The sequence below is a fragment of the Triticum urartu genome, chromosome 4A, assembly GCF_056163025.1.
Source record: "Triticum urartu cultivar PI428250 chromosome 4A, HENAU_Tu73, whole genome shotgun sequence".
NCBI classification, from domain to species: domain Eukaryota; kingdom Viridiplantae; phylum Streptophyta; class Magnoliopsida; order Poales; family Poaceae; genus Triticum; species Triticum urartu.
Window position 1 is genome coordinate 243,006,207 of NC_141876.1, and position 27,369 is coordinate 243,033,575.

The following is a 27,369-nucleotide window of genomic DNA, read 5'->3' on the forward strand; positions in this document are numbered from 1 at the left end:
TAGGAAACCTTATTCTAGACGGTAGGGATGGTAAAGAAAGCGATGGATTATACGTATGAATTGGAATACAAATGAAATCATTGCCTATAAAGATGAACCCATTAGCGTATAGGAACTACAACATATGAAAGTAGGGTGGATACTCCTATTTAATTGGTTTAACCAGAAACAGAGGATAGGATTCAAAAAGTCAATCGGAAACCATGCCCTAATCTTTAATTGAGTTCAATACCCCTACTACTAGTATTGGCGTGGGTTTGTATGTATACATTCGTATTGGCTTAGCGGTGCACTTCGTATCCCGCCACATCCGATCCTTTGCTTTGTTTCCTTCTTACTTTTATGATTTTATTGACTACTCTTGTGCAGTTGGGATATAGTGAGTTGAGAAAGGAGATAGTGAAACTTAACTAGTCTTTGTCATGGAAGGGAGCAACTTCTCTCGAGTACGTACAGTACTGAGGATTTACAAATAGGCTAACATTACGAGTACATAGTGGATCTATGATAGTGATGTATGGACCACACCAACCTCTCTTTCTAGCCGTAATCGATAAGAAAGGAAGAAATCTCATGGCATGTGAAAGCAATAAATCTATAATAAAATAGGTAAAGAAAGGCAAATACTCCGGGGTAATTGGCTTATACCACAATGTTACTCTGACAGGATCCTTGACAAAATAGTCTTGGCTTGTAACCCAGTATTTATTGGACAATATAACTGGCTGCTGAATACGCGCTGCTATCCTGCTAATACTGGCAACCAAAGACATGAGGTTCTTCATACCAGCATAATCATTCTCCCAGTATTGGAAACATACTTTTGTAATAACATGAATGTCTTTAATCTCTGTGTACCTTCCTATTTGCTCTGTCAGCTCATTAGCTGCTACAAATATTTCTTAGCTATTAGATCCTCTTTCTTCATGGTAGAACTCCAAGACAGATGATAGCTCTTGCTTGTCTTCATGAAAAAGTGCAGAAGCCTGTATCAATGAAGAGTAGGCCAGTACCAGCAGAAGATAGTAAATAGTGTTTTTGTTAGCCACTTCACTCACACTGTTTGTTCGGAAAGTAAGTCCTCCTAAAGATTGTTCTCCCCAACCGAAGTTCAATACGACCTACCTAAGAGTACAAAAGATGGACAACCAAAAAGCGAGTAACGAGTAAGAGAGCGGCGGGTGACTAGCCCTACCCTCTGTCTTCCTTAGAAAGATAGGTTGGTACCTCTGCCTGTGAAAAGAAGAGAGAGAGCACTTTAAGAAAGGCTGTCCACAAAAGAAGTTGCTCAAGCAAAGACTGTTCGTAAGTTCGTTACCAAAAGCAGAGTGAAAGGGGTTAGTAGCTAAGGGATAATAAAGAACTTTTGAAGGAAAGCGAGACAAACGCGTATACTGTGTTCCGATAGCTGGTAACCAATACGCGACCCCTACTGATTCTTACAGAAATCCTGTGAAAAGAAGTGTTCTCTTTCTCCAGCGAAAAGAACAGTCTCGCGGGAAGATCAAAATACTTACTATATGTGCGTTTATGTATCAACTCTTATATAGTCTAGTTTTCCCGCCCTATCTAGAGAAGGAATCAATTCCCCTTTTTGAATGTACAAAAATTGGTAGAGCTCAGCATGTATGGAAGCACGGGAGAAAGCTCTTCTTATATTATTACCAGTTTTTGATATTGGGTTATTCATAGCATTACTATACCTTCCTTATTCATTGCGGGTTGGTTATTCGTCAGCCCGGCTTTCACTTGGAAAAATAAGAGATTTAGTTCCATGCTTTGATTTGTAGCAGAAGGGAGGGCGCGTTGCCAACCTTCATTTTTCTTGGATATTCAACACTAAATGAAATGCAAATGCATATGAGAGAACTTCAAACTACTTTACTTATTTGCAACAGCAAGCTGAATAATAGAATAAATAAGCAAGGAAGGAAAGAAAGAATAGGGTTGTCGCTGATACGCTGTTTGGATTGGATGTCGCAATATCGGTTGTAGTATTTCCGCTCTTTCTATCAGCTAAGAGAAATGTCACATAATCGGTTGTTCATCATCTTATAATTCATGGACCAAAGTCGCAAATCTCTTGTTCTCATTCAAGCATGAGTTCGTTCAAAGTCGGCATGGGGAATCAGAGAAAGGGCTATTTAGTCAACAATCATGACCATAGGAACATTTGTTCGCTTTCTAGGTACCCCCGGATCTAATAGTCATCGCCTTTGACCTGGGAAAAGCATTTACCCTGAGTCGGCTATTCCTAATTCAGAAAGGAAAGGTATGTGGGAAGACATTGAGTTAGAGATTGATGAAGGGGCACACTAGAGAAAAGCAAGGACAGGTAGCTAGTTGACTAATGCTTTCGAGCACGTACGCTGGCACTGTTTGATAGAGCATTATCTACAACCCTGAAGCAAACTATGAAAAAGAAATCTAGCAGTCTCTTCCAGCAATGAATTGTAGCAGGGCTTGGTCTCGAAAGGTATAGATACCACCAGAAGCTTGGAAAGAAGAAGGAATGTCAACCTACCGCTCCGTGGGCTTTGAACCTTGCTTTTCTGTAAAATTCTCAGATGCTATAGCTGTGAAAAAACAATACTCGATTTCTCACTAGAAAAAACAACAGTCTTTATTGGTGTGTGCATATTAGTCACTGATTATAGCTTTGAATAGGACAAACTACTTTAGTAACTCTTGACTATTGCTTGAAACAAGCGTTGAAGCAATGGAAAGAAGTGAACGGTTAAGCTAATGCAACAAGAAAAGGGATGCAGCAAGTGTCCAAAAATCGGATATGCCCAGTGAAAATTATAAACAAGGCTGAGGAAGGATTTCGTACTGCCACAATGCTCTTGAGAGAAGGAAGCATGAATACCGAAGGCCTACCTAGTTGAAATAGGAACAACTATGGAAGTCCTCGGCCAAATGAATATTTCACGGAAAGACGACAAGGGATTTTCTTAATAACTGGGCGCTTTGATTCTTTGGAACAACTCGATGAATTTAGTAGATCTTTTTAGGAGGCCTTCCATGACCATAGATCGAACCTATCCCATTTTGACAGTACGATGGTTAGCTGTTCACGGATTAGTTGTACCGGAATGACAACACATATGAGAATCTGTACACGATACAGAATAACGACACGACACGCAATCTTATGACTACAGTATGGCCTTCATCTTTGACAGCAATCATGACAGGCCGCGGTATTAGCATTAGATAAAGGAAAGGACTTGAGGTCCGTCCACCTACAACTAATAAAGCTCCGCCTTTGGGGGCTACTACAACAGATAGGCATTTGAAGGACCAACCCAGCTACTGAGGACTTTGACACCCAGCCCTTAAGAAGCAGAATCTACAACTTTGGGATACGTATTTACAGACTGCAAAAGATAGATACAATCATGTTACCCACCATGCATTCAAATCTTAGTTCTATGGACTACTAGTACGAGGAACGTCATCTACTACTGTGAAACTCCCGGGGGACGCTTTTCTAACTGGTTTAGCCTCTAGAGTGGGGAGGAAGAACACCCTCTAGACCAGGATAACTTACTAATTCAAATGACAAAGCGTCCTATTTGCTAGATTTCTAGTCGTTAGCTTTTAGTGAAGATGAATTGCTATCATCTGCGGGCAGCCCTCATTATTGAATTTATCCGCCTTCGATGCAACCAAATTCACTATTGACTTACGAGTTTATGCATGCTTCATTCCTATATTGGCATGTATTATTCGTAGGCTAGTTGTGATACATCTTCCTCTTAGTGCTACAAATGGCTTCTTCCTTAGTTCTTTATAGCTCTTTCACCTCCTTTAGACTCTTTGCAATGTTTATTGTGGGGAACTCTACACTATTGTACTCAGATGCTATTCCTTCAAGAAAGTATCAGAAAGCAAAAGGGACTCGTTCACCGTATCGCGTCCAATACAGCTATGCCACAAGTTGACCTAACCAACTGGTAAACAAAACCCAAGTTAACGGATCGACCTAGGAATAGGATGAATAGAACCATTGAATCTTCACCCAATGGAGCAGACAGCCTTCCTTTAAGAAAGAAATAACTCCCTACAACAACCGTGTTTTGAAACTCGATTCATTATCATATGAGAAATGTCATGACAAGAACCTTCATTCCTACAGAGAGGTTGAAGCTAAGTTTCAAGACCTAGTACGGGCAAAGCGCGGTTCAAAACCGAAAGGATCAAAGAAAAGGGAATATCACGAAGGTAAGCACATTCCATTTTTCTTAATTGACAAAGCAAATGGAGTTATCAACCCCTTTTTCCAAAACCCTATAACGGCTAGTTCCCAATGCTCGGCTTCCTACCTCCTCTAACAAAATCAAAGGTAATATCCTGCATTTTCCAAGAAGATAAGTTCTATGGCAAAGGATGTCAACGGAATAGTTTCGGCAAAGGCAAAGCCCGAGAGATATCCAATAGCGTATGGCGATAATGTCATCCCCACTGAATCCTCATCTTCAAAGCATTTTCTTGCACGATCCTATCACGAAAGAACTCAAGCCAATACTTTTTCATTGTCATGTAGTAGATCCTAGGAAACATATGTACGAGATATTTACAGCCCTTCTTCGGCAAGGGTATCCGGTAAAAGGAGGACGGTTCCTAATCTTTTGATCGGCAAAGTTTTCGATGCATTAGTTTTCGACTATGAACGAGTCAATCATCTAGATCTACTTGCGGCAAACGGCAGCTTCCTTTCCCAGCCAATGGAACATAAGGCAATGGTTGTTATTGAAGTTCAGATCAGGGAATACCCTAGGACTCAGCTTTTTCCCCGGTTCCGTAATGGTAGGTTTCGGCTCCTCGCTACATCCCTTCCGCTCCTACTAAGGACGCTGCTGAACCGATAGAATTTGCTCAGCGAGCACTACCATAACTTATGGTATCTGACCAGTGTTAAGAATTAGCCATCCAGGGAATGAAACTATGCGACTACTTGCGCTCTCACACGGCTCCATTTATCGAAGAAAGGGATAAGACTGCTGCCATTAAGGCAATGAAATTGACGAGGAAGAGTCGGGAGTTTGGCTGCGCCAAAGCAGAGGAACGGAGGGAAGCAGCCGCCGCTGCACGGGGCCTGCGCATTATCAAAACCAGGCAATGTAGTCAATGAACAAAAGTTTCGTTTACCACTGGGGTTCTTCATATGCACAGTCAGCTCAGGTAACATCCAGAGGTGTTAATACAAAGCAAGAATTGGATTCTAAGTATTGCCATTTCCTGTTCAGAAGTCTGAAGCACATCATTTGCGGGAAGCAGCGAGGAAGAAAAGCGTACCATATTGACGGTAGTGCAGAATGATCTCCGTCACGATATCGTACGTATCTCCAGAGCACAAACATACGGTATACAACCGAGTTGCCCAACGTCGGACACAACAAACTTTCGAGCACCCTATTCATTTGGCCTCTTAATCGATGGAAAGAAAATAGAGGTCTGCAGCAAACAAGAGCAAGCGACGCTAAACTACAGTAGTGATAAATTGGCGGAACCTTCTGATAAAATGATAGATTGGAAACCAACACCAACACATCCAGAAAGTCTGAAGGATAAGGCTTCTCTCGTCCAAAGAATGGTACTGAAGGCGAAAGATACTCCAAAATATGTCATTGGATCCAGCTGCAACAATGAAGAGCGCTGTCTTGAAGAAATCACTTGCTGCTTCCTCCACCATGTTCTCCAGTATCTGGTCTTTTCGAAGTACCTTATTAGCTGATAAGCACTAGCTGAGGCATCTAGCTGATGAGGTAATCTCTGCATATAATACCAACCAAGTTGGTTGTTGTTACTACATGCTGCGAGCATTTGGGAAAATGACAGAAACAGAAAATGGGTTTCTAGGTGCATAAGCACAATTATACAGAAAGCAGTCTCCTTTATTCGTATCTAGGGAAAGGGTAGGTTCTCAAAATTCTCTTTAAAGAATGTTAAAGCAGTACTGTAATTTTCTGGTGAAATGGGAAGTGGTTTCTACCATATTGTTTGTAGTGATTACATCATAATCCCCATCTTCAAAGCAAGGCTATGCACCAGGGCTTCAAATGCTAGGCTAACCTCGGCAGAGAACCCAAGGGATTTGCAAATTCTTGAATCGATAGACTTTCATACAACGGCAAACAAACAGACGCGATAGAGGGTTTTACGCTACTTCACAGTTAGCAGCAAGAGTGGATGGTATAACTCTAGCCAGTAGGCGGGAGGGAACGAAGCTCTTTCCTGATCTTGAGCTAGAATCCCTGACGTTGGTTGATTTAGCTGTGGTGTAGCTTAGGATCTTAAAGCTATGTAGCTGGGTTGATCCCTATCGATGGAATGGAGCTTATCAACTCATGAATAGCATGGATCGCCTTCTACTATACCAGGATAAGGTGCAACAATGGAAGCATACCATGGATAATCCAGAGATACATCCTACCTATGCCGAGAGCACGAAGGTCAAGCTAAGTAAACAGGTCTAGTTAATGCCCACTGGAGTAAGGAAAATACAAGAGGTTGCTTTTTTCCCACCATACCTGGCAATGATTGGTAACCCTTGATATGTTAACACAAACTAACCAGTTGTCCCTTCCCCTAGAGGGGTTTCCTATATGGATTCGTTCCCCTGAGCATCCTCCATGAATTGACGTATATGAGTGTAGTTATCAGGTACGCTGGGAGCTGGATTCTATCCCCGGGGATAGTGATTGATGGCATAGAGTTTTGATAGAAAACTCGTATCAAAATCATACCAAAAGAAAGTCTCGATTCAAGGAACGGAATACAGGTCCATGATAGAACATAGACCGGTAAGAGAAAGGAAAGTAAGCATAGTCTTCATTGAACCGGAAGAACAATTAGATTTTCCATCAACAAAGTAACGCTATGCAAACTCATCTGATCCCTGTTTGGGACTTCTTCTTCATGTCATGAGCCGGAATCGAACCGGCGCTTTCCAGATGCATGGTCCGGATAGATACCTATCATATTGCGACTTTGATTTCTCAGTTCAAGAGGAGACCTCCCTATATCTGTGGGCTGGCGGTCCTGCGGGCTGGCCGTCCTGCCGGCTAGCCGACACAAAATCAAATTAGAGTTTGAAATACGGAGCCAGAAAGAGTAGAGTTTGAAATACGGAGCTAGAAAGAGTAGAGTTTGAAATACAGAGCCAGAAAGAGTAGAGTTTGAAAAATAAGGAGCCAGAAAGAGTAGAGTTTGAAATATGGAGCTTATACTAGTTCAATTAAAGAGAAAATGGCGAAGAATAGTTTGCTTAGAAGGGAAAATACCAAAACCGCATATAAAAAGACATCAAAAAATGAACATACATAGGTACCCATGTAATAGGCAAAAGTGGCTGGCCGCTCAAATAATTAAAATTAATTAGGAAATACATCTGCATTTGATAAAAAATCTGCATTTGAGAGAAGTGAAAGTAATCCATATTTGCATTTGCGGCGACAAAATCCGGAATCTGAGAATAAGGGTTTGGATTAGGGGGGCGAGGGGAATTTATTCTTCCTCCAACTCCATGTAGTTAGAACTCACACTTTCCATGCTCAAAGCCGGCCCATTGACAGAATTTGGGTATGACGACGAAGGGTTAAATTCCACAATCATTCCGTCCATGGAATCCGGGATAAAAAAGGATCCGTCGTGACTCCCCATCTTTTTCAGCTCTGCTCCCGAAAAGAGAAAGGAAAGGAGACTGATCTTGACGTCGGTGTCGGTTTTTCCAACGAAACGAAGAAGTTTTGGATTGAGATTTCACATAAGCATTGCACAATGATCCGCATTAGGCGGGGAGTAGCAATGATACCGTCGGCCAGCAATAAGTACCTATCGCTCTTATAATTAAGAAAAGAGAAGATAAGCTGGCGGGGAGTAGAAATGAGAAGTCGGCTAATTCTTGCATTAGGCGGGGACTTTTTAAAAGCAGCTGAAAGGAAATGCTGCTTCCTTTCTATACGCTAATTCTTGCGTTGAAGAGATGCTCCAGACAAGGCATTCTTAAGTCCCACCTCACCTATATCCAACTTGAGGTATTCCATTGTTTCTAGTATAATAAGCAGGTTTAAGCCATGGAAGACATGAGTCACTAAAGTGTTGTTAACTAGATCGCGAAAGATGTGCCAAAGAGGTTTTCCAGCACATGGAATAGCACTCGCAGGGGCATCCTGTCAGTCGCTGGGCCATGCACATTTGAAAGAATTCCCACACACAATGTGAGCCGTTTCAACCATTTCTGCTCTACATTACAAACTAGGGGGCATAAGCTACCAAACCCCTGGCTAAGAATCTATATGATACCGAGCAATCATTCCGTCTTCTTGAGAAGAAAGAACGCATGAATCCTCGCTTTGAGCTCACCTACGAGTGCACCTAACAAGGTTTTCTAGACCTAATAAACGTTCATTGCAAATAAATGTTGACCTCTGATTTAGAGAGGATCAACCACAGTTTGAGAAAAGAAAAGTGCACACCAGCATTATGCCTCGTAAAGCTACCCCCATTCATAGCTTTATTCACTATCTGCTCGAATAGCTTCATTTCAATATTAGGATGACCCGCAAGGGCGTCTAAAATAGCTTCCACCTATCTAGTTTTGATGTGGCACGCCAACCACAATCACTTCATCCCTTGGCTTCTTTATCATAGCTGCCTACCTCTTAAGATCAAGGATCAAAGACTACAGGAGCTCAAAGTTATTGTCGCACACTTCCATCTAGGAGATGCATGTTAAGCTATCCCTTGGATTATAGCCTAGGAGATCGATTGGCAGGCCTTGTTCTATGAAAAGAGTATCCTTATGGTTTAGGAACCCCAACATCAATTGAAAAGTATGATGCACCCCTCGGTTTACCAACATTTCCATTCAATCTCATTTAGATTCTATTAACTAACAAGCCAGGATCCAATTCCATTTCTACCGCTGAGGTCATTAACGAACTAGAAAAGAGCTAAGGAACTATTTCCAGATACCTAATCGGGTGTTGAACGAACTACTACTTCAATATGTCATTGCAATTTCAAATGGGTTTCGATGGCACTCAAGCAGCCTCACTACTTCGATCTCATTAACCTAATGATCTCCCCAAACCAACTCATTCTCAGAAGGAGACATGGCCAAGGGTGAACAAGATATGATGGCTGAGAAAATCTCTATTCCTAGAAAATAACATGATTCACATGCTCAATACCCAGGACGGTGGTTCCTCCTGCCTAGCAGGTCTAAGAATACAACCCCTACAACATAGTTGAAACCAATTGTCTCTCACTTCAAAGATGGACCCTCTGTTCCTTTGAAGTGCCTTTGATACATCAATTCTTCACTTTTGAAAGTGAAGATCTAGGTCCAAGAGGAATGAAATGAGCATACCAGGAGTTGCCTATTCACATGTCATATGAAGAATACTTATTTTCAGAGAGTGCCTCCAGGCTCTCTAGTAGCAATATCAAACCACAACTCTGTACTAGCCAAGAGGCTTCGGTACTAACCAACACACCAGGATTCAAAGATGCAAAAAGAAAAAGGAAGATAATACCACTGCTGTAGATGCACGCCCTTCTCTTAGTTGAGAAGAACACAGGTAAGAAAGTCTAGAAAGTTCTGAGACTGGGGTAGGTGAATCCATTGACCTTGACGTAGGGCTTTCCCCTCCACCCGATGGTGATTGACTTACTGAAGACCAGCCCTAAGCCATTAATGAATTAAGCCTGGTGAACCATTGATATAGCACTCTGCGGGGCGAAGGCTATGCTTATCACGATAGTTTACAGAAGCTCTTTCCTGACCTGTAATAGACGAATCCTAACAAGATTCTAGACATACGCGGGATGAAACAACATCTACTCGAATTTCATTCACAAAGCCATCAAGGCGGCGCTCAAGAGAGGTTGTTGTCTACCTAATGTCATCCCTTCGATCAGATTGTAATGGCAGTAGCCCGGGTTTCACGGGTTTCGACACCCCAACAATGTGCAAGAACATCCTCGAAAACGTCTGATGTGACTTCACCTGAAAATGCATCTGGAACCGCTCCCAGTGCTGATTTAGATACTGTAGGAACGAACAAAGATTGTGGTGCTGAAACAAACGGACAACAGGATCTGTCCTCTATTGGCGTTTGATAGCTCATTGCTACCTCGCTGGAGGGATGGGGAGATAGACTCTGACCCAGATCTCGCTATAGACGCCAACGGATCAATTCATTAAGGGCACACCCAGGCAGGGAAGAATTCTCAATTAGTTCATTGAGTTTAGGAAAGGTTGCCAGTTTGGAACAGTTGGTGGAGCATGGTGAAACGCGCTCATTTGGAGTGGCTGAAACAGAAACGTACTCGAGAGCTACCCGTCTTCCTAAAAGCTCTAGCAATGCAAGACCTATCCTAATGCAATAAATACCGGTGCTCTTGAACTCAATCAGCACAGGTACAGGGCCATGTGCTTCTCCAGCTCTTGGTACTGTCTCTTGTGCCCCACCTGCATAGCTAGGGTTAAGTAACCCATTCAGGAGAAGATAAGAGAAACACCATCTGGTAAGGTTGGATCTATAAAACAACGTTGGTTGACAGAGCTATCTTGACATTATAGGTGGGGTCTTTGGATAGCAGGTATGCTGTGTTAGAGAGCATTGGTGAGATTATCCATCTTATAAACCCCGTTAGATCGACAGATGACAGATTCCCTTCCAAGCTATTGAAACCTCACTTTTCTTATCTGCTTCCCTTCATTATCCGTGTGCTTGTGAATTTATTAGAATCCATTTTAGTAGGACAATAGGGCTCTCGCCTAGCTGATTCTAAAGTGGAATCAATTCAGGTATCAGCAGATACGGGTACTAATTCACATTTCTGTCGCTACCCCGTGGTATTGGAGCTTGTAGTGATAAGGATTTTTTATAGATAGTTTGTTTTATCCTTGAAGTAAGAGCACTAAGAATAGCTTAGCTTTCTAGCCGAAAGAAAGGATAGAGAACCATCAAACAAATACTGGATGCAGAATGCACTCTTCGTTGCCTAAAGGAAGACGGAGGGAAATGGCCCTTTCTCAGGATGGATTTATTGATTCAACTCATCTAGATGATGATTTGTACCTAGTAACCTATAAAAACAAAGTGAGTGATGATTTGTTTAAGGAAATGGAGGAGACAACAAAGCAGTCAGCTAATATAGCAGTTCAGCTCTCAGCTGCTATTGCTGCCTATGCCAGGATAGTGTTATACCCTTTTATTAAAAGGGATGATTGCTATTATACGGACATGGACTCTATTGTTGTTCAAAAAGAACTTCCAGAAGAAATGGTATCACCTAGCGAAATAGGAAAGTTTAAGAAGGAGCACTATGTAAAAGAGGGAATCTTTTTGGCTCCCAAGTCATACTGCACACATGCATTACATGAAGATAAGGAAGAAATAATCATGAAGCATAAAGGACCGGTTAGAAAGGTAATCACTAAAGATTCTTACATAAACCAGCTAGCAGACCCAACATTAAAACAACAATTTTCATGTTCAACTGACTTTCATCGTGATTTTTAAAATTTATGTGTAGAGAAAAAAATCAATACATACGTAGTTGGGATAGGAAATAGTACGAAGGAGAAATAGTATACGATGAGGATGGAACATGGATAGGAACTAAAGCTCCTCATCTAGGAGAGGATTCTATTGATGATATCCATCCTACTGCCCATAAAGTCATAATCGACATATTAGGAAAAATGAATAATCTAATGAAAAAAATGCAATCTAAAAGATCATAAATCTGATGATGATGATAAGAAGATCAAAGATTATAAGAAGAGAGAATCTCATCAGACAAAGAAGAAGAAAGCAGATAAGAAGAAGCTAGTGAATAAGAAGAAGAAGAAGAAGAAGAAGCGGTAAGATCATTTAGGATGGATAGTGGGCGAAGGACGAGAGAAAAATGTTGATGTCAGTGAAACAGGTCATAATACTCCCGATGTCTTTACTACAGGGAGAGTGAGAAAAGACCATCTTCCAGTTAATGTGCCTGTGGTGCTTTCTGTAGGGATGACTTATGGCATGCGGGAATGTCAAGTAAGTAAGGCTTTTGATAGCTAATACGAGTTGGGATGACCAGCAACGTCAAAGAGGGGTCAAGCAAAACTAGCTCTATAAGCTCTTTAAAACGAGCTAGAACCGCATCGATCGAATTCAAGGTAATAAATCCCACTGATAAGAAATACATAGGCCTTACGCCCACTTACCACTTGAATGACGGACTTCTCCGATACCGATACCAAACCTAGCTTGAGAGAGATCACAGGCATGTGGTGAACCATACTGAGTGAATGAGTACTAAAATGAACCATATCGAGCTGTGGTCTTACTCTACAACTCAAGTTCGATGAGCTCTTAGCGGAGTTGTGTGCCTACTATCTACTAAGTTGTGTGCTAGGGATGGAAAGAAAGCAAGAAGCATGCCAGACAGTTTCCACTTTCTTACCGGGCGAAGGCAGTGAATGGTTAGCTATTCGAATGGTTTACTTTACTTTGATACTGGCATTCTTCTTTAATGAATTCTGTTTCACAGGTGGAATGAGGAGAGAAAGAGGTGAGATCTGATTGCACGACAAAGTAGATCTGCACGTGGCGAAAAACAAAAAATCTCATAGATAGACAGAGATTTTAGGAAGGATTCAGCAGTTGAGTGATCTGGTTATCCTGGGGAATCCGGAACGGTACCCGCATTCTAGGTCTAGGACTTCGAGTTCCCTTTAGAAGCAGTTTTCCTCTTCTTCAATCTCGAATCCCAAAGGGGAGGCTCTAGTTGCCAAGTAAGAAAAGAGCTCGGTTGTTCCATTCATGCATGTGAAAGCTTATCTGCCAGATACAGATGATACTTGCCACTACTTGACCGAAACTGGGACTTGAGGAGGAATGAAACTCTAAGGGAAATCAATCAGCTAATTGAAATAGTGATATCGGTATCGGAACTCTGGAGAAGGGTCCAGCCTAAGCGCCCTCTTGAGACTTGGACTCGAAAGAGGGAAAGATTAGTGGGTCAATAACCAAGTTCCCCGATTGGATTAATGTATCTGATCAAGCCGAATTAAGCAAGTTCCGGATTCGACTTTCCTTTTCTGACTGGAATTCAAGTAGGATTCCACATCCACTCGGTATTCTAGCTGTACCAAGTATTTTTCTTCACTCTTTAGAGGGAAAGTATGCTTTGGATTTTCTCAGTGATACAGGTATGCTTGCCAGCCCTGCTGCATTGTCTTGATCTCTCCCTAGGATTCGGAACTTGGATCTGGGAAAGGAGGCTTAAGAAGAATATGACTCCATATTAGTAGTAGTATGTTGCACTAGACTCATATGATTAGGAAGCGATAGAAGTTATCGAAAGCAAAAAGGATAGGGGCAAGAAAAGGGTCTGAAAGTTCATTCTCACCCCTACAAACTTTCTTTTCTTCTTGGCGTACAGAATTCTCTGCCTTTGTCACCCTTAGCGCGAACCATCTTCTTTTCGAAGGACAGAGTCGAGACTCCTATCTATTCGTAACACTTGCACGATGAACTATTCGTCCCACTATCTCCCTTTCCATGAGACCTACTATACCCCTTTTCTACCTATACCTGGCTAGACTCGTGTACCTCGATTTACGTACATTCACCTAATTTACTAATGTTATTGCCTGCAATCGAGAAAATACCAATAAGACATTGATCTCTAAGGAGCTTTTACGAAGTGTCACAGTCGCTGCTAACGGTAGGATTTTCTATCACATTTTTTTTCATTATCGTGCTTGCATCCACTAGATCATAGTGCTTTCGAATAATATTCCCCCAGAGAAAGAAGCTTCCTATCATACGACTAGCCCATCTCGTACTGCCTTAACACAAGATGTTACCTGCTTATTATTAGATAAGATGTTACAAGGCGTATGATGGCAACTATCTTTGTTTCAGAAGGTGACCCTAAGTTCCGAATCTTGCCCTGAATAAGTAAGGTTTCGGGGAAGTTAGAAGCCTTTCGGGATGAATAGGGGCGATGAGAGGGTGTAGTGTAGTAAAGGAGGTGGGCTTAGAGCCAGCAAGCAAAGTAAGGCAAAGCTTTATCGCGAAGAGGGCAGATGAATGAATTGGTTCCAGGGTATGCCTTCCGAGGTATGCCGGGCAATAAGGGCAAGGAAGGCTGCGGGAAGAGTTTCAGGACTAGGCCAGAGGACTCCTGTCCATAAGGCTAGGAAGGCAGGAGCAAAAAGATTGAACTAGCCCACGCATCTGCTCCCCTCTCAATCCACCAATAACTCCCATCTCCCAGCATCTCATTCCCCCACCCCGTCGTCGAGAGCAGCCAGCCCTTCTCAATAGAATCCATGTGCCATTGCCTGAATGTCAATCTGCCCCTCCTGTCCGAAAAGAAGCATATCCGAATAAAGCTACCAAGGTAACCCTTAGAGTCAAAGCATTTTTAGCTATTAGGGACTTACTGAAAAAGGCTAAAAAAACAAGAATCAGTTGGAGGAAACTAAGGACCAGGTTCACATTATCAGTGAGCGCGGATAAGAATGTTTCCTGGAATTCCACATCCTATATTGACTCTACCATCCCTAACGTTGTCCACTAAGTACAATCTGACCTATCTCAAATAAGATCTTTTAGGATCAATTGGTTAGGCATCCCTCTTCTTTGTTTGCATAAGGCCACTAGCCATCTATTGTTCGCTATCCTTCATCTTTTGATTAGCGAGATGATCTTATGAACTACAGGCCTGAAATTTGCCTTTCTTAAGACCCCGTTGAACATATTTTCAAAATGTTCCATCATTGGGTATAAGTAGAATCTTCATAGCCCAAAAAAAACACAGTCAAAGTCAAACCTTTGTTGGTGGCACAGGGTTGTGTTTGAAGAAATGGAGTTCCGTTGCTCGTCACATGAAACTCTGCACTTAGGGATCAACCTCACAAATATGCTCTTCGAGCTTTGAAACCGTCTTCTTTGTGGACTCGGCTGTAGGCTATATATCCATGGCTTGTTGAGATCCCCTTCCTCCTTCCTTTATCACTTGAAAAATCAGTAGTTGTCAATCGACGACCAGTTATCAATCAATCTGATGAAGGTAACAATATCCTCCTTGAAATCCATATAATCATTCCCTGGAAAATCCACCAGATTCTCCCTCCTCTTATGGCTCAAAGGCTCAACCTGGCTAGTAAGTCGGCATAGGAGAGGAGCACTCATTCATCTTGTGGTGGGCTGGCTTACTACTCCCCGATATTAGCTCTCAGCAGTTAAGCAATTCCGAAATCAGTTTGTTGCCCTAGAAAGTCTTTGACCTTGGGTATATGAGTAGGAGACTTAGAACGGTAGCGTCGATAGGCAGTAGGGCAAGCTGCTGGATTGTCAGACAGTTATTAGGACAGTGGGTAAGCTACTTAGGCTAGGGAATAGGTACACATTGGTCAGATACACGGCAAGTTGTGACGCCCCAAGACCGGAGCTTCAGTTGCCTTCCAGGGTTTCCAGGGTTTCGTCGTGTGTTTTGTTTGGTTCTTTGCATTCATCTTTGCATCATGTGCATTGCATCATGTCATCATGCAACCCGTTTTAAAACTCACTTAAATAAAATTGCATGGATCTTTGATCCATTTAAATCGAGGGAATTCACATGGTGATTCTCTTTATAACATATCCTCCCGATAGTAGGGAGATATATTCAATATTTCTTTAATTTTAAATTCACTATAACACACTTGCAAATCCTAATGGCTTTGTTATCACAACCCTTGGCCTCGAACTTAGTCCATAAATTCTTTCGTCATTTTCGGAGCTCTCCCAAAAATCCGAACATTTTTGGACACCTTCACTTCCTAGCCCTTGTTCAAACCTTTTGGATTAAATTCAAATGATTTTGAATTTAGATCTTGCATTCTTGCCCACTCCATTTTCCTGGGTTTAAGCTCATTTTTATGAGACCGGGAGAAATTACCCCATGCATAAATCTTTTCCTAACCTCTCTTTTTTTTCTCTCTTTTCTTTTCTGCAAAAGGAAACATGAGGGAGAGAGAGAGCATGCAGTGCTGGCCATTTGGGCCACCCACCAAGCTGGCCCACCCAGGCCATCGTTCCCCACAAGCCCATTACCCAGGCTGGCCCCTCCTGCTTCATGGCCTGCTAGGCACAGCCGCCTCCCACTAGTGCCTGCAACCCTAGGCCCGACTGAACCCCACTCCCCTCGATTGCTCGTTCCCTCGTTCCCTCACCGCCGCCAGAAGCCATCTCCCTCGCTCGACCTCCTCCTTCCCTCGATCTCTCTCTCTCGTGCCCGACCCCATCTTTCTCTCGTAGTCCGATCCCCATCCCCAGCTGCTCGAACCCCCTCTCGATCTCCCTCCGGCTCCCCACATCCTCCCTCCTCCTTCGATCCAGGGAACCAGGTCGGAGCCACGTCGGCCTCCTTGCCGCCGTTGCGCCCACGGGGCCATCAGCATGCGCGAGCCCGCACCCCCGCCTCCTTCTCCCACCAGTGTCGCCGCCTTCCCCACTCCGGTGAGGCCGCCGCCCGGCGACGTCAAGCACTGCCCATCCCGGCCTTCTCCTTGCTGCTCTCGGCGTAGGCCGCTGGCCCCAGTCATCATGGCGCCGGCCACTAGAGCCTCCAAGCCAGCAAGCCCCTTCCTCATCGGGCCTCCTCTGCTTCTCCTCGTGCTCGAGCTGCACCGTGTCGTGCCACTCGGCGCCCTGCTCCGTACCTCGACCTCGTCCAGCGATCTTGCCTCCACCGCGTCGTCCCTCCTTCTCTTGCTCGTCTCTGTTTTGCTGCCAAGTACATGCTTCACCACCGAACCAGAACGCCAAGTACCACTACAAACTCGAAGAATTCGGATGCATCAAGTCCCCGAGGAGACCCGTTTTTCGTCAAGTTCGACTACCCGTATCATCAAGAACCACTACGGCCGGAGACCTCGGACCCACCAAGTACCCCTTCGAGCTATCAATACCACAAGTGCCAAGTTCCACGACGACCCAAGTACCGCGAGAACGTTTGTACCTCTACCATCGCCTTTGGAATCGCGAAGACCGTCTAGCACCCCTTCGAGATGACGAGACCGACAAGTCCGAAGATGCAAGTACCACTCCGAACCATGTACGACGACCGTCGCCGAAGACCCGTGTAACGCAAACGTCAAGTTCAACTACCGTCGCGTGAACCGCTACTTTCCATGACGACCTCATGAACGTCTACTTCCTCTTCGACTCGTGAACCTCTACTTCCACTACGATCCGCGAGTACCACTACTTCCACTACGAACCCGAACCGTTCCGATAACGCACGCTTCGAAGGTATAACCCTGAGACGACCGCCCGTGGACGAATGTTTGTGTGATGTATGAGATGCCCGTGTGTTGCTCCGTGTCCGTAGTGTCTCTCGCTTCCATGCCATCGACTCATGGGAGACCCGGAATTCGGGAGCGCCCCACCATCTTTTGCACGCATCCGCACACTTCTCCTTTGCATCGGTATCTCAATCGAGTTACCAGGAACCGGAATGTTGTCGTGGCACCATTTTCCGTTATCGTTGCCGTGGCACCGTTTTCCGTTATCGTTGCCGTGGCACCCCTTTTGTTTCTGCCACGATGACAAATGCTTCTTAATGCTCTTGTCAACTTTTAATAAAATTGCATAAACTTGAACATGCCATCCGCATCATGTTAACAACATTAATATGGTTGAAATTGTTGTTTGCATTAATTTACTAATGCATATGGGGATTTAACGGATTTGTTGTTTGTTATGTCCGTCCCCATTTAAATTGTTTAGATGATATAGTTTTCTTATGCTTCACCTCTTGCCATGTTTACACAACATTTAATATTGTTGAGTACCTAACGAGAGAGAACTAAATAATTGATGTGGTGTTCCGTCAACATGCAACTCGTTGCATATTGAGCTCCACTTAATTTGTAGGGTTGCTTGTGCACTTTGCCATGCCATGCCATGCATATTTAAACCGGACATGCATCATACTTGGTTGTGCATCATGCCATGCTTATGTGGTGGTTGTTTACTATGTTGTTTGCTTCTTTCCGGTGTTGCTTCTTCGGGTTGGTTCCGATAACATCGTGTTTGTGAGGACCCGTTCGACTACTTCCGTTTGTCTTCTTCATGGACTCGTTCCTCTTCCTTGCGGTATTTCAGGCAAGATGACCATACCCTCGAAATCACTTCTATCTTTGCTTGCTAGTTGCTCGCTCTTTTGCTATGCCTATGCTGCGATACCTACCACTTGCTTATCATGCCTCCTATATTGTTTAACCAAGCCTCTAACCCACCTTGTCCTAGCAAACCGTTGCTTGGCTATGTTACCGCTTTGCTCAGCCCCTCTTATAGCGTTGTTAGTTGCAGGTGAAGATTGAAGTTTGTTCCTTGTTGGAACATGGAGATGTTGTTCCTTGTTGGAACATGTTTACTTGTTGGGATATCACTATATATCTTATTTAATTAATGCATCTATATACTTGGTAAAGGGTGGAAGGCTCGGCCTTATGCCTGGTGTTTTGTTCCACTCTTTCCGCCCTAGTTTCCGTCATATCGGTGTTATGTTCCCGGATTTTGCGTTCCTCACGCGGTTGGGTTATAATGGGAACCCCTTGACAGTTTGCTTTGAATAAAACTCCTCCAGCAAGGCCTAACCTTGGTTTTACCATTCGCCACCTAGCCTTTTTCCCTTGGGAGTCACGCATCCCGAGGGTCATCTTTATTTTAACCCCCCCGGGCGAGTGCTTGTCTAAGTGTTGGTCCAAACTAGAGCCACTTGCGGAGCCACCTCGGGGAAACTTGAGGGCTGGTTTTAGCTGTACGTAGTGTTCATCCGGTGTTGCCCTGAGAACGAGATGTGTGCAGCTCCTATCAGGATGTCGGCGCATCGGGCGGTCTTGCTGGTCTTGTTTTACCATTGTCGAGGATGTCTTTTTGTACCGGGATACTGAGTCTGATCGGAATGTCCCGGGAGGAGGTCTATTCCTTCGTTGACCATGAGAGCTTGTCATGGGCTAAGTTGGGACACCCTTGCAGGGATTTGAACTTTCAAAACCCGTTCCCGCGGTTATGGGCAGATGGGAATTTGTTAACGTCCGGTTGTAGAAAACCTGAAGTTAACCTTAATTTAAAATATATCAACAGCGTGTGTAACCGTGATGGTCTCTTTCCGGCGGAGTCCGGGAAGTGAACACGGTGTTGGAGTTATGCTCGACGTAGGTTGTTCTAGGATCACTTCTTGATCATACTTTTATCGATCGTGCTTTGACTTCTCTTCTCGCTCCCTTTTGCGTATGTCAGCCACCATATATGCTAGTCGCTTGCTGCAGCTCCACCTCATACCTTTACCTTACCCATAAGCTTAAATAGTCTTGATCATGAGGGTGCGAGATTGCTGAGTCCCTGTGGCTCACAGATACTTCCAAAACCATCTTGCAGGTGCCGTTGAACAGAGCAGGTGACGCAACCAAGCTCAAGGAGGAGCTCGTTGAAGATCTTGTCCTTTGTGTTGCTTCGTTCTAGTTGATTAGTAGTGGAGCCCAGTTGGGGTCGATCGGGGACCTTTGTCGCATTTGGGGTTCTTCTTTTATTTTGGTTCCGTAGTCGGACCTTGAGTGTATTTGGATGATGTAATGCTTTATTCATGTAATTGTGTGAAGTGGCGATTGTAAGCCAACTATGTATCTTTTCCCCTATTGTATTACATGGGTTGTTTGCGAAGATTACCTCACTTGCGACATTGCTTTCAATGCAGTTATGCCTCTAAGTCGTGCTTCGACACGTGGGAGATATAGCCGCATCGAGGGCGTTACAAGTTGGTAATCAGAGCCTTCCCCGACCTTAGGAGCCCCATTGCTTGATCGTTATTAGCGGCCGAGTTGTGTCTAGAAAAATGTTTTGAGTCAATTAGGAATTATATATCGGAGAGTTTAGGAATTATTTTTACTTCCCAGTTTCCTCATCGCTCTGGTAAGCATCCTGACGTAGAGTTTTGACTCTTCTCTTCTCAAATTTCACTAATTTTTTTTTAGGATCACGCGGGTATCTTGGAATCGTTCCGATGGTTTTGTGACGAGAACATTGTCTTGGTGCCTCCTGTCAGGGGTTTTGTGGAAGTGTCCCGGGGAGTTGAGCTCCGAGGTGTTGTTGTCATAATTTTATCGTTGCAGTTCTGGAATACCTGAGTTTAGTACGCCGACATCGAAAATCTCTTTTATGTAGTTCGTTGGTGAGATAACCTCGACGCCACCCAGTACTGGGGCGGGAGTTCGGGAGTATTGCCATAACTTGTATAACGGATGCTTTTCGAAGGTGGAGGTAGATGATTTCCGAAGGTTTCTTGGTTATGTGTTGAAGGATGGATACAGCTGGATGTATGATTTGCTAGTTTGGGTGAGATATTATGCTTCCCCTGTATCCCCAACACCTGATTGCATAACTGGAAAGGTTCGGGAGTTCCATAGGTGGTAATTCAAGTAGCTCTTAGGATACCTTTCCGACGGATGTATGATATGAAATTGGGGTTCGACGTCTAGTGGTCCGCCTATTCATGGTTGGTTTTACAGTGGTCTCGTTGTGTCTTAAAGAGTCCTTGGCTATGCCGACTCGGGGACGCTTCGTATGTCATGTGCACTGCCTTGTACATGATAGTGCTGTACGATCGAGCCCGTGTAGGCCCCACCATGAAAACTTTGGACGAAATCTCTATCATATGTTTGTTCCGGCTTATTCTGCAAGCCAACCCTTTGTTTTTGTTTTGAGTTGTGGTATTCGAGTTGCTTCAAAGTCATGTGTTGATTCCATACCTTTCCCCAAATGGTGTTCTCATACTCCGATGTGAATACCAATCCTTCTTGATCATCGACATTGTCTTGTCAATCCTTTTCAACCGGTGTGTTTCTCTTCAAGTGAATCCGTTCGTTTCAACATCCGCTTGATCAAGTATCAGTTCTTCTCAACGGTGTTTGTTTCATCCGTCTCCAAGTTGTCTTTGTTTTCCCACCCACCCACCCTTTTTCTTCGAGGGCTCAGTTTTCTTAATCAAGTATCCATCTTATTGATGTGAAGTCTTTCCATTCTTTTCCGTCAATGTTCTTATCCGGTGATTCTCACGAAGATGCTAAGGGGGCTTCAAGTTCGTCTTTCTTCATTCTTGTCTTCTGTGATGGTTTCAAATCAAGCTTTTGGTGTTGATCATATCCGTTTTCCTCGTTTCAAATGCCTTCTCTTGCCGGTGCACCTCATAACCATTCATTTCTTGCTATTCATTTATTCCGGAGTGCTCAAGATATCTCGAAGATTCGTGCTTACATTCTGTTTTCGTTCAAACTCTTTTGAGGATGTTCCCTCATTCAAGTCATTTAATTCAACCGGTGCTTTCTCTCTTTTGAATCGTTCAACGGTGTTTCTTTTCAGTGGGCCCTAACCCACAGGTCTTTTCCAGGATCTTACCTGACTCTTCTTATTTTCCCGGAGCTATCCTAAATTCTTTTGAAGTTTGATGTAAGAATGAGTTATCATCAGTCATATGTATTTCTCCAAGATCTGTCAATTTTTTTTTCATTGTTGGCTCAACCTCTTCGTTTTGATCCTTCCAGAGTGTCTAAATAATTCTTGGTGGTGCTTCTCGTCATCATTCTCAACATTTGAAGACCGAAGAAGAATTTTTCCTCCATATTCTATCCACTCTCTCAGAGATTCATGGTTCTAGCTACATGTCATCCCCTCATAATTGTTTTGAATGTGGCAATTCTTCTCACCTATCCGGAACAATTCGAGATTCTGCTAAGTTTGATTCTCCGAAGGCCATCATTTCGGGATTATTCATTCTCAGCTTTCAGCTCTCGTTCCCCAAATCTTACCGGTACATCATTCAAATATTCTCTATTAAGCTTGTGACCTATTCGTCCTCTTGTATCTAAATTCTCTCAAGCCTCTTCGTTTAATTGCTAATTCTTCCCGGTGTGTCTTCATGTTTAATCGTTCTTTTCAATTCTTATGGTGGTTCATTCAAGAGTTTTCTTCCTTCGTGTATCATATCTATGCATTCGTGCTTTTCAAATTCTACCGGTGGATCGTTGAAGACTTTCTCAAGTTTGCGCTACATCTATCTTAATCTTTCTACGAGGATAAGTAGTATGCCAAATCCGTTGCTTGTCAGCAATTAAATTGTTGAAGGATACGCATAACATAATTCTTATTCTTGTTTCATCCTAATGATTAATTCTTTATTCTGGAGGCCCTTCAAATTCTCGGTTTCATTTGTTTCATTTTATCTTTTTCCTGGAGTTCCAAGTTCTCTCAATTATATCTTCACGGAGATCCATCTAAATCATTACAAGGTTTTACCTTGTGTTTTCAACTTCCCTTTCTTCTCGTTATCCTTTGGTTACCGGAGTTCTTCATGGAGGTTCTACTTGTTGGTTCATAGAGGATTTATTTCCTTTTCGAAGTGTTCATCGAGATTCTTTTCAGATGAGTTCAAGCTTTCTTCATCTTGCAATCCGGAGTGTAATTCTTCCATCCGTATCAATAGAGGTGGTATTATGTCATTCTCGATAATTTGAGTTCTTGTTTTCATGATTCACAAGTTATCAAGTATGAGATATTTTAAACCCATCACCTTCTTCCTTGGAGTTATCTTGGGTTATACTTCACCAAAAGCCTTCCCTAAGGATTGTTGTTTTATGGTGCTTATAATTGACCCAAGTTCTTCATCTACCCCCCGGTGAAATAAGCTTCTCATCTCCTTGTTGTTATCAATCTGATATATCGTTTCCGTTAGTGGCACAATTTCACCTCATAGTTTGAGATGTTCTCCATAAGCCCACTACAACCTTGTTCTTTTCGTTGTTGGTTTTTCCAATAACTCCGTTCGACCCTTCTCCTAAGGATGCCTTCTCAAACTCTTTTTGTGACAGAAGTTGGAATTTGCTTCTCCATTCTTTTATTTCAATTATTTATTGTCTATTCTTTTGTTCCGGAGGCATGGTGATGTTGCTCTCTTCAATCCATCATCTGGTGTGTCAAGATCATGTTCTTTTCATGCCTACCCATTTAACCGGAGTGTGGTGCCATTCTGCTCAAGTTCTTTTTGTCTTATCAAGCCTTGCATCTCTTTTCAACCGGAGTGCTGTCTGAGATTTTTCTTACCCTTTGTTCCATTCATTCAATAGTTCCAGAGGCAGTGTGTTGTGATTTCATAAAGTATCTTCTCATCTTACCAAGTTCTTATTCAATTCCTTTTCTTTTCAGTCGAAGTGCTGCCCGAAGTTGTTCTTCCTTGTTCCTCTTTTCTAACGGAGTGTTTTCAACTTCGTTCATCTCCGTTGTATTCTTTTCTCGAAAGGGCTTAACCTTTTCAAGGTTCTTTGGTCTCACTCGTTTGTCAAAGAAGCAACTTAGTTTTACCTCTTCTCGTTCTCTTCCATTTTCCCTCCGGTGCCATTCTAGATCTCGGGACGAGATCCTCTCGTAGTGGTGGAGTGTTGTGACGCCCCAAGACCGGAGCTTCAGTTGCCTTCTAGGGTTTCCAGGGTTTCGTCGTGTGTTTTGTTTGGTTCTTTGCATTCACCTTTGCATCATGTGCATTGCATCATGTCATCATGCAACCCATTTTAAAACTCACTTAAATAAAATTGCATGGATATTTGATCCATTTAAATCGAGGGAATTCACATGGTGATTCTCTTTATAACATATCTTCCCGATAGTAGGGAGATATATTCAATATTTCTTTAATTTTGAATTCACTATAACACACTTGCAAATCCTAATGGCTTTGTTATCACAACCCTTGGCCTCGATCTTAGTCCGTAAATTCTTTCGTCAGTTTCGGAGCTCTCCCAAAAATCCGAACATTTTTGGACACCTTCATTTCCTAGCCCTTGTTCAAACCTTTTGGATTAAATTCAAATGATTTTGAGTTTAGATCTTGCATTCTTGCCCACTCCATTTTTCTGGGTTTAAGCTCATTTTTATGAGACCGGGAGAAATTACCCCATGCATAAATCTTTTCCTAACCTCTCTTTTTTTCTCTCTTTTCTTTTCTGCAAAAGGAAACATGAGGGAGAGAGATAGCGTGCACTGCTGGCCATTTGGGCCTCCCACCAAGCTGGCCCACCCAGGCCATCGTTCCCCACAAGCCCATTAGCCAGGCCGGCCCCTCCTGCTTCATGGCCTGCTAGGCCCAGCCGCCTCCCACTAGTGCCTGCAACCCTAGGCCCGACTGAACCCCACTCCCCTCGATTGCTCGTTCCCTCGTTCCCTCACCGCCGCCAGAAGCCATCTCCCTCGCTCGACCTCCTCCTTCCCTCGATCTCTCTCTCTCGTGCCCGACCCCATCTTTCCCTCGCAGTCCGATCCCCATCCCCAGCTGCTCGAACCCCCTCTCGATCTCCCTCCGGCTCCCCTCATCCTCCCTCCTCCTTCGATCCAGGGAACCAGGTTGGAGCCATGTCGGCCTCCTCGCCGCCGTTGCGCCCACGGGGCCATCAGCATGCGCGAGCCCGCACCCCTGCCTCCTTCTGCCACCAGTGTCGCCGCCTTCCCCACTCCGGTGAGGCCGCTGCCCACCGACGTCAAGCACTGCCCATCCCCGCCTTCTCCTTGCTGCTCTCGGCGTAGGCCGCTGGCCCCAGTCGTCATGGCGCCGGCCACCAGAGCCTCCAAGCCAGCAAGCCCCTTCCACATCGGGCCTCCTCTGCTTCTCCTCGTGCTCGAGCTGCACCGTGTCGTGCCACTCGGCGCCCTGCTCCGTACCTCGACCTCGTCCAGCGATCTTGCCTCCACCGCGTCGTCCCTCCTTCTCTTGCTCGTCTCTGTTTTGCTACCAAGTACATGCTTCACCACCGAACCAGAATGCCAAGTACCACTGCAAACTCGAAGAATTCGGCTGCATCAAGTCCCCGAGGAGACCCGTTTTTTGTCAAGTTCGACTACCCGTATCATCAAGAACCACTACGGCCGGAGACCTCGGACCCGCCAAGTACCCCTTCGAGCTATCAATACCGCAAGCGCCAAGTTCCACGATGACCCAAGTACCGCGAGAACGTTTGCACCTCTACCGTCGCCTTCAGAATCGCGAAGACCGTCTAGCACCCCTTCGAGATGACGAGACCGACAAGTCCGAAGATGCAAGTACCACTCCGAACCATGTACGACGACCGTCGCCGAAGACCCGTGTAACGCAAACGTCAAGTTCAACTACCGTCGCGTGAACCGCTACTTTCCACGACGACCTCATAAACATCTACTTCCTCTTCGACTCGTGAACCTCTACTTCCACTATGATCCGCGAGTACCACTACTTCCACTACGAACCTGAACCGTTCCGTTAACGCACGCTTCGAAGGTATAACCCTGAGACGACCGCCCGTGGACGAATGTTTGTGTGATGTATGAGATGCCCGTGTGTTGCTCCGTGTCCGTAGTGTCTCTCGCTTCCATGCCATCGACTCGTGGGACACCCGGAATCCGGGAGCGCCCCACCATCTTTTGCACGCATCCACACACTTCTCCTTTGCATCGGTATCTCAATCGAGTTACCGGGAACCGGAATGTTGTCATGGCACTGTTTTCCGTTATCGTTGCCGTGGCACCATTTTCCGTTATCGTTGCCGTGGCACCCCTTTTGTTTCCGCCACGATGACAAATGCTTCTTAATGCTCTTGTCAACTTTTAATAAAATTGCATAAACTTGAACATGGCATCCGCATCATGTTAACAACATTAATATGGTTTAAATTGTTGTTTGCATTAATTTACTAATGCATATGGGGATTTACCGGATTTGTTGTTTGTTATGTCCGGCCCCATTTAAATGTTTTAGATGATATAGTTTTGTTATGCTTCACCTCTTGCCATGTTTACACAACATTTAATATTGTTGAGTACCTAACGAGAGAGAACTAAATAATTGATGTGGTGTTCCGTCAACATGCAACTCGTTGCATATTGAACTCCACTTAATTTGTAGGGTTGCTTGTGCACTTTGCCATGCCATGCATATTTAAACCGGACATGCATCATACTTGGTTGTGCATCATGCCATGCTTATGTGGTGGTTGTTTACTATGTTGTTTGCTTCTTTCTGGTGTTGCTTCTTCGGGTTGGTTCCGATAACATCGTGTTTGTGAGGACCCGTTCGACTACGTCCGTTTGTCTTCTTCATGGACTCGTTCCTCTTCCTTGCGATATTTCAGGCAAGATGACCATACCCTCGAAATCACTTCTATCTTTGCTTGCTAGTTGCTCGCTCTTTTGCTATGCGTATGCTGTGATACCTACCACTTGCTTATCATGCCTCCTATATTGTTGAACCAAGCCTCTAACCCACCTTGTCCTAGCAAACCGTTGCTTGGCTATGTTACCGCTTTGCTCAGCCCCTCTTATAGCGTTGTTAGTTGTAGGTGAAGATTGAAGTTTGTTCCTTGTTGGAACATGGAGATGTTGTTCCTTATTGGAACATGTTTACTTGTTCGGATATCACTATATATCTTATTTAATTAATGCATCTATATACTTGGTAAAGGGTGGAAGGCTCGGCCTTATGCCTGGTGTTTTGTTCCACTCTTGCCGCCCTAGTTTCCATCATATCGGTGTTATGTTCCCGGATTTTGCGTTCCTCACGCGGTTGGGTTATAGTGGGAACGCCTTGACAGTTCGCTTTGAATAAAACTCCTCCAGCAAGGCCCAACCTTGGTTTTACCATTCGCCACCTAGCCTTTTTCCCTTGGGAGTCGCGCATCCCGAGGGTCATCTTCATTTTAACCCCCCCGGGCCAGTGCTTGTCTAAGTGTTGGTCCAAACTAGAGCCACTTGCGGCGCCACCTCGGGGAAACTTGAGGGCTGGTTTTAGCTGTACGTAGTGTTCATCCGGTGTTGCCCTGAGATCGAGATATGTGCAGCTCCTATCAGGATGTCGGCGCATCGGGCGGTCTTGCTGGTCTTGTTTTACCATTGTCGAGGATGTCTTGTTGTACCGGGATACCGAGTCTGATCGGAATGTCTCGGGAGGAGGTCTATTCCTTCGTTGACCGTGAGAGCTTGTCATGGGCTAAGTTGGGACACCCTTGCAGGGATTTGAACTTTCAAAACCCGTTCCCGCGGTTATGGGCAGATGGGAATTTGTTAACGTCCGGTTGTAGAAAACCTGAAGTTAACCTTAATTTAAAATATATCAACAGCGTGTGTAACCGTGATGGTCTCTTTCCGGCGGAGTCCGGGAAGTGAACTTGGTGTTGGAGTTATGCTCGACGTAGGTTGTTCTAGGATCACTTCTTGATCATACTTTTATCGATCGTGCTTTAACTTCTCTTTTCGCTCCCTTTTCCGTATGTTAGCCACCATATATGCTAGT